Genomic DNA, 14,698 nt, shown 5'->3' on the forward strand with positions numbered 1-14,698 from the left:
TGAGGAAAGAGTGACTGTGAGGTTGGAGTGAATGGGAGGACTGAGTGACTGTTACCCTGAAAGGATGCATTGATTGCTTTATTTGCTGCATTTTAGCTGTCATATATCCCTATTTTGGAGATTTTGGGAAAAACATTATTTTCTAGGTCAGTCAAATTTGATATGAAATTTATGTGAAATTTTAAATATTGAACTTGAGAGCATGCCTACCCTTTTATGTTGGAAAGTAATGTATTTGGACTTAGTTGAGAAGCTCGTCACTACTTTTAGTTCTTTATTTATTATTGTTACTTACTGAGTTGGTTGTACTCATACTACACCCTGCACTTCGTGTGCAGATCCAGATGATCCCGGATACAGTGGGTGTTGATTCTTTCACACAGTTGATTTTTCGGAGATTCAGAGGTAGCTACTATACCCTGCACTTTGTGTGCAGATCTAGGTGATCCCGGATACATTGGGTGTTGATTCTTTCATACAGTTGATCTTTTTGGAGATTCAGAGGTAGCTGTTATGTTTCACAGACCCTGTCTCTCCTTCCCTATCCTTTGTTTATTATATTTGGTATCGGATTATTATAGACCGGGTTTACCAGACTTGTAATGTATAGATTTTCATGTACTTAGTGACACCGTATTTTGGGAGTAAATTTATATTCAGTGTTGGTGGGAGTTTTCCCCTTAAATTAATTATTATATTTCCAGTATTTAAAAAAAATTATGGGTTATTGATGTTGTCGGCTTGCCTAGTAGCGAGATAAGCGCCATCATGACGGGTGAGATTTTTGGGCCGTGATAAGAGCGTTGCAGATATAGTCCTTTAGATAAGATGAAGTTTTATGTGTTCTGGTAGATTTTCTAATGAGAGTGTCTACCAGAGCTTCTGGTTCTCGTGAGGAAAAAATAGGAGAACTCCTAGAAACTGTAGAGGATCTTGGTGTATAGCTAGATGAAGAAGGCTGAAAAGCAACATGGGATCTAAGTGTGTAACTAGATGAAGAAAATTGAGAAGGAATACAGGATCTGGGACTAGACAAAAGAGGATCAGCTGAAAGATTATTATCTGGAGACGAAACATCTTGGGTTGGTATATCAAAGGATTGTCTAACACCTGTGTTCTGGTTAGCATTAGGCAGAAAAGACACAATAGGATTAGCAGTTTTAATAGAGGCAAAAGGGAAGAATTACTCATGAAACACTACATCTCTTTAAACAAAAGGTTTGAGAGTCTTTATATTAACCACCATGTAACCCTTTTTACCACATGGATAACCTAGAAAAACACAAGGAACTGCTTGCTTCAAATTTCCCTCTATGACTTGAAAGTGTGGAAGCAAAGCACAAATACCCAAAGCACCTAAGATTGGAATAATTAGGTTTGACGTTAAAAAAAATTTTATAGGGGGTCTTTAGGTGCAAAACCTTTGAAGGGAACTTGTTGATTAAGTAAGTTGCAGTCAAGAGACAGTCTCCAGAGGAAAATATAGGTAAATGAGATTGAAATAATAAAGCTCTAGAGGTCTCTAGTAAGTGCTTATGCTTTCTCTCCATAACTCCATTTTATTTTGGAGTGGCCATACAAGTAGTCTGGTGTATGATTCCCTGAGAAAGAAAGAACTCTGATTGAACATTTTCACTTCCCAATTCAAAAGCATTATCTGACCTTATGACTTTTACTCTGGTATGAAACTGCCTTTCTCTAGGAATAGATGATATATTCTTCATATTACTCAAAGGCATGTGACCTGATCTATAGTGCCACAATTTGTCTTTTACATTAGAATAAAAAAAGTAAAACATGAATTAGAAATAGCACTAGATTTTAATTGACTGCGGGAATTAAAACTGCTACTAGTCTTAGGGAAACTCTTAGAAGTTACTGCTGGATGTCCTGACTCAAGGATGTACATTCCTCCTCTGTGTTTACTAATCTCCAAAGGGCTTTTCAGTGAAGGGCCCTGTAGCAGAAAATAAGAAGAATGAGTGAATATGATGAACTTTCTGAGTTGTCTGCACAACTTGTGCATAGACAAAAGATTAAATATGAACGAAGATATGTATAAGAGAAGTTCTAACACTAGATTAGGCAAAAGAGCAACATATCCATAATGAGTAACTCTAACTCTATAAGAATTTGGAAGTTTAACTATTATTGGTTTGGGCAAAGCCCTGAAATATGAAAAGAATATTTTGTTAAACGTCATATGCTCAGTGGCTTCACTATCTAGTATCCATGACTGACTATCAATATCTATGAAACATTTATAAGTATCAAAAAAATTTATATACCAGCATAGTTAAAGTTGGCAAAAGCATCAGAGGAACATGTACCCTGCTGGTTCAAGTTCACCTGCTGAAGAAGCTGCAGCAGCTGGGTCACATTCTCCTGGGTAAGGGCCTTCACTTTTGAACTACTGTTAGTTCCTTGTTCTGCATCTTCAGTTGTGTTAAGAACATTGTGTGCCTAGGTTGTACCCTGAAACTTTTTCTGCTTTGTGAATTTAAAATCTGTGGGAAATCCATGGATTCTGTAGCACTTATCTATGCTATGACCTGGTTTCTTACAATAAGCACAAATGTTAGAGTTTCTCTTCACATCATAACCTGTTTTCTGTCCCTTAAAATCATTAAACCTCTTCCCCCCTCTCGACTGCTTTGCTGCCACAAAAGAAGCTAATTCACCTAGATAAACAGGTGTACGATGTATTTCTCTCTGCTTTTTATCTTGCATCACAAGAGAGTAAGCCTAACCAATAGAGGGTAAAGGAGGAAGACAACAATATGTTGCTTCTGACTCCAATGAAAGTCTCATTCAGACCTATCAAAAACTGTAGTAGCCTCTCATCTTGACGTGCCTTTAGGTTTTTAGCCTTATACACTACTAGAAAACTATCAATTTGTGACCGAAATTTCTGACTGAAAATAAAACGATCGCTAATGGGACTACTTTTGTGACCGCAGTAGTCTCAAAAAGATTGAAATTTTATTACTTTTTTTGAAAAAATAAAATCGACTATTATTCCGATAAAAGTATTGGAAAAACAACGCGCCAATTTTTCCGCCTTTACGTTTGCGACCGATTCAGTTAGACAATAAAAAGTCAAAAATATTGTTGACCAATCAAGCGACCGCTTCAGTTTCAAAATTAAAATTAAAATAATAAAATAATATTTAAATGGTTTTACGACTACCGTAGTTAGAAGCCTAAATCTAATATTTCAGGCCAAAACCCTATTTCACCAATTTCGGGCCTATTTTCCCAATTTTCTCTATTTCTCTCTCTCACTCTCGATATCTTTTTTCTTGTTCCATTTCAAGTGTGAGGCTGATTGTTCTTGGATCTCTCTTCCAATACACATGTGCGACTGACAGCTTTCTCTCTCTGACTGAAGGTAAGTCTTTTTTTTCTTTTTCTGTTTATTTTTTTCATCTTCAATTCTAAAATATTTGAGCTTTCTTCAGGAAATTGGGTAACTTTAATTTCATTAAAAGGCACAATTTTTATGTGTTTTTAATATGTGTTTGTATTGGAATCCGGGGTTCTTTTCTGTGTTTTCTCTTTGATTTTTATTTGGAGTTTTTTTTGAATTGGGTAATTCTAATTTTTTGAGAAAGGCACAATATTTATGTGCTTTCTATGTTAGAATCTATGGGTTTTCCGTATTCCCCCTTTGATTTTCAATCTGGAGCTTTTTATTTGAAATTGCTAATTCTATTTTTTTTTTTGAAAAAGTCACAATCTTTATGCGTCTTTGTTATGTGTTTGTGTGTATGTATGATTTTGCTGTATTCCCTCTTTGATTGTCATACTGGACTCTGGAGCTCTTTGTTTTGGGTGGAGGGTTGGGGGAGTTGGGTAACTTTAATGTCACGACCCAAAATCTCACCCGTCGTGATAGCGCCTATCTCAATATTAGGCAAGCCAAAAATTTCAATAAATCATAATTTCTCTTAAGTTTGAAAATATAATATTCCAATAAAATCCACAAATCTTATAATTACCGATACAACCACTCCCAAAACCTGGTGTCAATGAGTACATAGGCATCTAATCTGAATACAAGTCTGAAAAATACGGTCTATAATAGTTTGAGACCAAATACAATAAAAAGGAGATATGGAAGAAGAGACAACGTCTGCGAAATACGGCAGCTACCTCTGAATCTCTAAACAAAGTCAACTGTCCGAGAGAATCAACATCCGCTATGACCGGAAATACCTGGATCTGCACACGAAGTGTACGGTGTAGTATGTGTATAACCAACTCAGTAAGTAACAATAATAAATAAAGAACTGAAGATAGTGACGAGCTACACAGCTACAGTTCATATTCAGTAATTCTAGCAAAGAATAGACATGCTTTCAAATCTGGTAGTTTAATGTCAAATCAAATTTTTTTTATACAGTTCCTGTTCATGTAATCCGTATATAAAATCTTTCAGAGATTTCACAACAATGACATATAACAACTAAGTGCAACAACAAATGGAAATCAAGTACAACCTCTTAGGACAACAATCACTTACTGGGCTCCCAACCCTCATCACTCACACTCAATGGGTACCCGTGCTCACTGGGGGTGTACAGACTCTGGAGGAGCTCCTACAGCCCAAGCGCTATAATCTGTACGGACAACTCACGTACTGCACGGACAAATCACGTGCCATAATATAAATATATGGATCCGCAAGGCTAACTCACGTGTTGCACGGCCAACTCACATGCTATAGTATAATATAAGGATCCGCACGGCCAACTCACATGCACAGCCAACTCACGTGCTATAGTATAATATAAGGATACGCATGGAGAACTCACGTGCTGCACGGCCAACTCACGTGCTATAGTATAATATCTCACAATCAGGTCGTCGGCCTCACTCAGTCATAAAGATCTCTAGTCTCTTGGGCTCTCAACAATCATAAAATTAGCCCAAACAACAATGATATGATACATCAATAATGAACAATAGAGACTGATATAAAATAATCAAGTAAGTTGTGACTGAGTACGAAACAACAATTTAAGTAGATAATTCAACATGTACACGACCTCTGTGGGTCCCAACAATACCAACATTTAGCCTAAACATAGTTTCTAGTATGACTTATAGTCAAGTTTCCACAACATACAGAGAGCACATAACTATCAACAAGTTATTGAGCTTCACAGTTTTCACGGGTCGGACCAAGTCATAATCCCCTCGGTGCACGCCCACACGCCCGTCACCTAGCATGTGCGTCACCTCCAAAATAATCACATGACACAAAATCCTGGGTTTCATACCCTCAGGACCAAATTTAAACTGTTACTTACCTCAAACTATGTAATTCTTTATTCCGCTATGCACTTGCCACGAGAATTGGTCTCCGAAAGCCTTGTATCTATCCACAATTAATTCGATTCAGTCAATTTCAATTATTGTCATTAATTCCGTAAGGAGATACTAATTTTCCAATAAAATTCGAAATTAACTTAAAAATTGCTCGTGGGGCCCATATATCGGAATCCGACAAAAGTTACAAAATATGAACACCCATCCAACCACGAGTCCAACCATATAAATTTTACTAAATTCCGACATCAACTCGACCCTCAAATCTTCAATTAAAGTCTTTGAAGATTTCTACCATTTTCAACCCAATCTTTACCCATTTGAACTCAACAATCTTTTCATAAACCTTATTGATATGCATAAATAATACTATTACACCCAAGAATTATACTCTTAATCGCCCATCTTTATCCAAACTCGAAATTGAAGACTAGGGGTTAGAACCTTACCTCTTGGGTGAAGATCTTGTGATATTTCTTTGTTGGATTTCAAAACTTGAACAAGATCTTGATGAACAAAGCACTTGAGCTTCTTCCTCTCTCTAGAACACTCTCCCTTCTCTCTAAAAATGTCAGATTTTTGCTCGAAAATGAGTCCCAAAGCCTATTTATCAAAATGGGACCGGGTTATAAAAATAAAAAAATTAACCCTCCGAAAGTAGGTCTGCGGTCGCATAATGGACCGCAGAATGGGTATGCAGGCCGCAAAGTTGATCGCAAAATCGGTGCCCAGAACTGGGCTCTTCTGGTCCATTCTGCGACCAGTTTGCGGTCGCAGAAGCTGTTTTGCGATCGCATAACTATTTTGCGATCGCATAATTGGTCGCAGAATTGTATTTTTTCAGCCTTTGGTAATTTGGTCATAACTTCTTGTAGGAATATTCTGATGACAAACGATTTAAAGCGTTAGAAACTAGACTCAAATATCTTTCATTTGATAGGTAATAGACCATATAACACTTCGTATCATGAGAGTTATGCTCATTTGAAGTTGGGTCTTGTGCGAACTCACTTGAACTTTAGTCTATAATGAAATTTCCAACTTCTACATTCGATGCCGAAACCTATCGAATCATGTCCAATTGAGCTCATATTTTGCACACAATTCATAAATGACATAACGAAGCTATTCCAATCTCCGGAATCAGATTCCAACCCCGATATCAAAAAGTCAGCCCCCGGTCAAACTTTTCAAAAATTCAACTTTCGTCATTTCAAGCCAAATTCTACTACGGGCCTCCAAATAATTTTTCGGATACGCTCCTAAGTCCATAATCACCATACAGAGCTATTGGAGTCATCAAAACTCTATTCTGGGGTCATTTACACATAAGTCAATATCCGGTCAACTATTTCAACTTAAGCTTCCAACATGAAATTCATTCTTCCAAACTAACTCTGAAATACCTTAAAACCAAAACCGACAATTCACATAAGTCATAATACCCCGTAGGAAGTTATGCAAGACCTTAAATAGTTGAAAGGAGCGTAAATGCTCAAAACGACCGGTCGGGTCGTTACAATCTCCCCCACTTAAACATACGTTCGTACTCGAACGTGCCAAGAGTTGTTCCTAAGCCTTTACATCACTATTCATTCTTACCACGCACGTACCCGGGGGTGATCCCACGTCACCCTATTCCACATAGGTCTAACAACACAATACAACTGAAAATCCTTAATTTAACCTTAGCCCAAAAACCTTGGAATTCAATTCCCAACCTTCAAAATTTCTTTTCAAGACACGAATCTTACATTTACACACTGTATGAGTCTGAACAAGCTACATCGAGCTATAACTATAATCATGGATATAATCACCCAGCATATTACATAATTCACCCGCTAGTAGCACCATTCCTGATCACAGTAACTACTTCAAACCAACCATGTACTAGTATAAAATCCCACATTCAACAGAACCTCATTCCAAAACCTTTCGTACACTGCCAAAGATGAAAGAAACAATCAAAAACTCATAATCACTCATCAGATCAACTAGTCATACAGCTTTCTCGCCCCAACCTGAACCACAATCCTCTCCTAAGCCGACTTTCAATATTATCCTCCCGAATATATCATAATCAAGCCTGATAGTACCCATTCTAGGTCCAACGACATTATTTTATTAAACACAACTATCTCACAAACACGCCACATCAATATAACTTAATCCACCACCGCGCACTCCGTGTACCCAAATATGGGAGATGTCTCAAGGAAGAGAACCGCATTGTAAGTTTCACAAGCACCACCGGAACCGCAATGTCACAACCAACTCCTCAAATTTCATGAAGAGGATAACCGTAGGTGCATGTGCACAATTATAGAGGAAGGAAATTAATGAATCAGATAAATTATCAAAGAAATAAAATTCCCACACACGGCACAGACAACTCACGTGCCAATAATATAAATCGTCCGGCATGGTCACAGGCCTCTAGTCCCAGCATATCATACATGAGCAATTAAACAAGTACACTTGTATATGATAATGAAATAAGATGCTCATTATCCTGGACTGGTATAAATAGCACGCCATAGTGTAAGCATGTGCAAAGTCTACTATCATACTCCAAATCGATAAGTTAACGCAAAAATAATAACTACCCCATTTATTTAGGGAAATTAACCTCTTGGTAACCTCAATTGCAGCCCAAATAGTTCTCAATAAAGGTATGAGCACGAGAAACGTTATAACTTTACGTTTAACAGTCACCTCTAGGCATATCATAACCTAAGCATTCTTTCGAGTATAAATACTTGCCCCGATGCCCGCACATTGGCTCAATCCTCACACGTATGCACACTTATAGCACGTAGCTATCACAAATAATTAACGCAACTAGTATCTCCACTTAGTTAAAATAAAATACTCGCCTCAAACAGGCCGCAACCTGAAACAATATACTTCTGAGAACTCCCAGTCTGCAAATTTATCAAACACATGAATCACCGTAACTGATCCCAACTCCAGCACTAGAATAACTAACACATACTTGTCATAATCTTCCCATAAGGAATACTTTCATAATTCTTCCGTGCCACATAGCAATAATTTGAATATCAGCAGTCTATTAACCAGGTGAGTACGGCAATACCAATGAACATCCGTAAGTCAAAACACAATGCGCCTTTTGAAATGCGCATCTTTCTCATGGATTACCAAGCAGTTATAACATTCATCTAATTATCTGGAATTGACCATTCTGTCCAAAATTCGTGATCTTTCTTTCAAGAATGAACTGCCATCTTGTATAAGTAAATCTCAATCCCACACAATACACTGTGTCTACCATGCCATCCTGTGAAGAGTACAAGAACCTCATAATCACTCTGAGTCATAAGCAGAATACATACCCGGTCAATCAGAAACCTTCCACTTAATCTCCTCCTCGAGAAAATCCCAAACGCCATATATTCCTCACGCTAGCAGGAAATATACTCCTCGAACCGTGGTAAAAACCATTGAGAACTCTTCGAAACCCATTTGCACACAACCAAGCTATTAGAATCAAATTCTTCTAACTCCACCAAGCCACACAGGTTGCCAAATCCGAGAGTATTTTCACAAAACACCCGTAAAGCCCCACCTCATCTTAAGAACCAAAAGAGCCGAGCATACCATTACCATACTGATCCAGTATGTTACCTATTTGTCCTATTTTCTCCGAGTTTCTTCTGGATTATCCTGAAGTTGCCATTTCTCCTTGTCAGAACACTGCTACATTACCCAAAGCTCGCTACAAGACATCCTAACATAAAACTACACCGCCCTAAGGCCCATAAGCTATTGTATTCTTCTTAAGCACCTTTATAGATACCCCAACCGTAACACTCATTCTGAAATTAACTTATGCGAATTTAAAATTGTTCCTCTTTCCTTTCTTATACTGAAATGTAGAATCCATAGTCAAATAAAATTACCGCACATTCCGATACCATCCAATGTAAGTAACTGATTCTAGTGATATACAAATTCGAAAAAAACAATTTCAATTTCCATAAATACATTTTGAATCCATTAGAACCCTCTCGATAGTCATCCACTCTGCTCAAATCTAATTTAGTCCGTCCCAAACGGGCCGAAATACATGTACTTCTTTAGCACAATCAACACTCAAATAAGTAACCTTGCCTTATTACCACCTATCAAATTCATACTCCGTGCACACTACATCATTATCTAATAAAAATTCACTCATCCCACGATGTTCATATACTCATAAAGCGTAATATAACCCATATCCAGAAATCTCCTTACTCGAGTCATTCTCGAACTCCACCTCTGCAAGTCATCACTGATTCCTAAGTATACTTCAGACCAAAGCAAAAAATTTGACACATAACCATGAATTGAATTGTCAATAGCAGGCTCCTCCACTTGGCTCAAAGCCATAGATTAAAATACTTGATAACTCACAATACCCATATTTTATTACTGCCTTAATACCACAGTCAGTTCAATGAAAATTCTTCTCAAGCTCAAGGCACACCAACCATTAAATACCCCAATCATCCGCTAATCTCGCATTCATTTTCTTAACACTCAAGCCAACTTTCTCAACCAGGTTCAAATTTAAGTCCCAACACATACGCCCCGCTGGCAGAAAAGAAAATCTCTATTCACATCATAAGGAACACACCTACATAGGTTACTGCGCAGGAGATAACCCCTTGCTTAGTCTCAAATTGGCATCTTGTTATACCCTTTCACAACCACAATTACTATGAAATCACTTAATCTTTCTAAGTCCAAACTCATTAACCAGACATGAGAATTTAGTTTGCCCTAAAATTTAACAACGTGAAAGATCTCTCAAAACATTCACACTCGAGATTGTACGTCATATCAAAACAAAAATAAAGCACCCAATGGCCTTCCTTTACATTTCAAGGAAACACTTCTCGTCACATTCAAATCGTCTTAACACATCCCACAGTTACATCATACTCAGCACAAAGACATTCCACCGCTCATCGAGCCACAAATTCCATTCGTAGGGACATTACCGGACATATGAGTCCAAATGTACAGGTTATAACTGAAGCTACTGAGCCTAAGCTGCGGTATAAACCTGGCCTTAAGTCCTCTAAACTGGCCCATCACCAAAACACAGAACACACATCTTGAACCTCGTTCATAGAATCATAAGCCGGCGATGCACAACTGATACCGAGCGCTCATGTGTGCATACGAATGCATGGAAGGAAGTTAAAGAATTATGTTTCAAGCTGAATCAATTCCGCAGGATAGAATACAAGAAAGTGAAATTTTCCTAAGGGTTCGATAGCCTCACGAAGATAAGTACAGACGTCTCCGTACCGATCCACAAGACTCTACTAAACCTGCTCATGACTCGTGAGACCTATGTCACCTAAAGCTCTGATACCAACTTGTCATGACCCAAAATCTCACCCGTCGTGATGGCGCCTATCTCAATACTAGGCAAGCCAAAAATTTCAATAAACCATAATTTCTCTTAAGTTTGAAAATATAATATTTCAATAAAATCCACAAATATTATAATTACCGATACAACCACTCCCAAAACCTGGTGTCACTGAGTACATGAGCATCTAATCTCAATACAAGTCTAGAAAATATGGTCTATAATAGTCTGAGACCAAATACAACAAACAAGGAGATATGGAAGAAGAGACAAGGTCTGCGAAATACGGCAGCTACCTCTGAATCTCCAAAAAACGTCAACTGTGTGAGAGAATCAACACCCGCTATGATTGGAAATACCTGGATCTGCACATGAAGTGCAAGGTGTAGTATGAGTACAACCAACTCAATAAGTAACAATAATAAATAAGGAACTGAAGATAGTGACGAGTTACACATCTACAGTTCATATTCAGTAATTCCAGCAAAGAATAGACATGCTTTCAAATCTGGCAGTTTAATGTCAAATCAATTTTTTATTACAGTTCCTGTTCATGTAATCCGTATATAAAATCTTTCAAAGATTTTACAAGAATGACATATAGCAACTAAGTGCAATAACAAATGAAAATCATGTACAATCTTTCGGACAACAATCACTCACTGGGCTCCCAGCCCTCATCACTCACATTCAATGGGTACCCACGCTCACTGGGAGTGTACAGACTCCGGAGGGGCTCCTACAGCCCAAGCGCAATAATCTGCACGGACAACTCACGTGTTGCACGGACAAATCACATGCCATAATATAAATATCTGGATCCGCACGGTCAACTCACATGCTGCACAGCCAACTCACGTACTATAGTATAATATAAGGATCCGCACGGACAACTCACGTGTTGCATGACCAACTCACGTGCTATAGCATAATATAAGGATACGCATGGAGAACTCACGTGCTGCACGACCAACTCACGTGCTATAGTATAATATCTCACAATCAGGTCGTCGGCCTCACTCAGTCATAAAGATCTCTAGTCTCTTGGGCTCTCAACAATCATAAAATTAGCCCAAACAACAATGATATGATACATCAATAATGAACAATAGAGACTGATATAAAAAAATCAAGTAAGTTGTGACTGAGTACGAAACAACAATTTAAGTAGATAATTCAACATGTACACGACCTCTGTGGGTCCCAACAATACCAACATTTAGCCTAAACATAGTTTCTAGTATGACTTATAGTCAAGTTTCCACAACATATAGAGAGCACATAACTATCAACAAGTTATTGAGCTTTACAGTTTTCACGGGACGGACCAAGTCACAATCTCCTCGGTGCATGCTCACACGCCCGTCACCTAGCATGTGTGTCACCTCCAAAATAATCACATGACACAAAATCCGGGGTTTCATTCCCTCAGAACCAAATTTAAAACTGTTACTTACCTCAAACTATGTAATTCTTTATTCCGCTTCGCCCTTGCCACGAGAATTGGTCTCCGAAAGCCTCGTATCTAGCCACAATTAATTCAATTGAGTCAATTCCAATTATTGTAATTAATTCCATAAGGAGATACTAATTTTCCAATAAAATTCGAAATTAACTCAAAAATCGCCCGTGGGGCCCATGTCTCGGAATTCGACAAAAGTTATAAAATATGTACGCCCATCTAACCACGAGTCCAACCATACAAATTTCACCAAATTCCGACATCAACTCAACCCTCAAATCTTCAATTAAAGTCTTTAAATATTTCTACCATTTTTAACCCAATCTTTACCCATTTAAACTCAACAATCTTTCCATAAACCTTATTGATATGTATAAATAATACTATTACACCCAAGAATCATACTCTTAATCACTCATCTTTATCCAAACTCGAAATTGAAGACTAGGGGTTAGAACCTTACCTCTTGGGTGAAGATCTTGTGATATTTCCTTATTGGATTTCAAAGCTTGAACAAGATCTTGATGAACAAAGTACTTGAGCTTCTTCCTCTCTCTAAAACACTCTCCCTTCTCTCTAAAAATTTCAGATTTTTGCTCAAAAATGAGTCCCAAAGCCTATTTATCAAAATGGGTTCGGGTTATTAAAATAGAAAAATTAACCCTCCGAAAGCAGGTCTGTGGTCGCATAATGGACCGCAGAATGGGTATGCGAGCCACAAAGTTGATCGCAAAATCAGTGCCTAGAACTGGGCTCTTCTGGTCCATTCTGCGACCAGTTTGCGATCGCAGAAACAGTTTTGCGATTGCATAATTGGTCGCAGAATTGTATTTTTCCAGCCTTTGGTAATTTGGTCATAACTTCTTATAGGAATGTTCAAAGATATTTTATTTGATAGGTAATACACCATATAACACTTCGTATCATGAGAGTTATGCTCATCTGAAGTTGGGTCTTGTGCGAACTCACTTGAACTTTAGTCTATTATGAAATTTTCAACTTCTACATTCGATGCCGAAACCTATCGAATCAAGTCCGATTGACCTCAAATTTTTCACACAAGTCATAAATGACATAACGAACCTACTTTAATTTCCGGAATCGGATTCCGACCCCGATATCAAAAAGTCACATCCCCGGTCAAACTTTCCAAAAATTCAACTTTTGCCATTTCAAGCCTAATTCTACTACGGACCTCCAAATATTTTTTCGGACACGCTCCTAAGTCCATAATCACCATACGGAGCTATTAGAATCATCAAAACTCTATTCCGGGGTAGTTTACACATAAGTCAACATCCGGTCAACTATTTCAACTTAAGCTTCCAATATCAAATTCATTCTTCCAAACTAACTCTGAAATACCTTAAAACCAAAACCGACAATTCACACAAGTATTAATACCTCGTAGGAAGTTATGCAAAACCTCAAATAATTGAAAGGAGCGTAAATTCTCAAAACGACCGGTCGGGTCGTTACATTTAATTTCATGAAAAATGCACTATGTTTATGCAATCGTATATGGGATTGTATTAGAATTTGCCGGTTAGGTTTTGCTAATCAATTTCTGATCATATATTGGTGCTTTAATCTTGTTCTTGTATGGATAAAGAACAAAACTAATCATAATTGTACTTCGATAACTATTGTGCACGATGAAACTCTTTATAAAAGCTCCTAGGAGGTCATGAATTCTCATTCGATGAGTCCCTCTTCGGTATAGACAATTCTTGAATTTTGAGATAAGGTTGGTTGAAGGTCTGTCATATATAAAACCAAGTTATCTTGTTGCCTTGTTAAGGATATTCTACATCAAAATTATCAGCTCTACACAAAAAAAGAAACAAATGAATTATCAACTATTTTTTAACGATGATAGAAGATCTCTTCATATCTTATATAAACGCCAAGTTTATAAATATCCAGCATCTTTTAAGAACTATTAAAATTCTTACCCTTGAGAAATTCTCAATGAATGCCTAAAAATGAACAGTCATGATGAACTTTTTAACAATGAACAACTCCAATGTCTCTTTGCTACAAAGGTCTATGGGGTTTCTTATTATCCAGTTTTACGTTTGTAACATGTTGTATTTGAATGCTCTGAAAGAACATGTGAAATTCATGAATATGCTTCAATGCTTATTTTGAATATGCTTCAATGCTTATTTTACTGTCTTAACTAAATTTTTTTATTTTAATCTTGGTTTGTAGTATTTTTGCTCATTAGGTAAATCTTGATAATGAAAGACAAGTGAGTTTTGAGATAAGTTTGTTTGTTGTCTCGTTAGTTTTGTTTTTATGTATTATATATTCTATTTATTTAAGATTGATATTTTTTTTTTAACTCAGGTTCTTTTCAACTGCAATAATTTGAATAGTTCATTCTTAATTTTGCTTCACTTATCCATTTATTATTTATTCTTTTTGGATGGGTTGACAAATTTCTTGAAGTCTTGAATATTCTAGGATGGCCATAAAATATATTTTTGTCGTTGAAAGAACCAATT

At 37.2% G+C, this 14,698-nt stretch overlaps 1 long non-coding RNA gene across 1 annotated transcript in view; it reads left to right on the forward strand.

The window, feature by feature from the left end:
- Positions 1-3,228: 3,228 nt before the first annotated feature.
- The window catches only part of LOC117281895 (uncharacterized), a 37,005-nt gene continuing 25,535 nt past the window's right edge, over positions 3,229-14,698 (forward strand). The window contains exon 1 of the long non-coding RNA XR_011410747.1: positions 3,229-3,391. This is a non-coding gene — a long non-coding RNA (uncharacterized lncRNA). The remainder of the gene's footprint in view (positions 3,392-14,698) is intronic.

Source organism: Nicotiana tomentosiformis, chromosome 1 (assembly GCF_000390325.3).
Source record: "Nicotiana tomentosiformis chromosome 1, ASM39032v3, whole genome shotgun sequence".
Classification (NCBI taxonomy): Eukaryota; Viridiplantae; Streptophyta; class Magnoliopsida; order Solanales; family Solanaceae; genus Nicotiana; species Nicotiana tomentosiformis.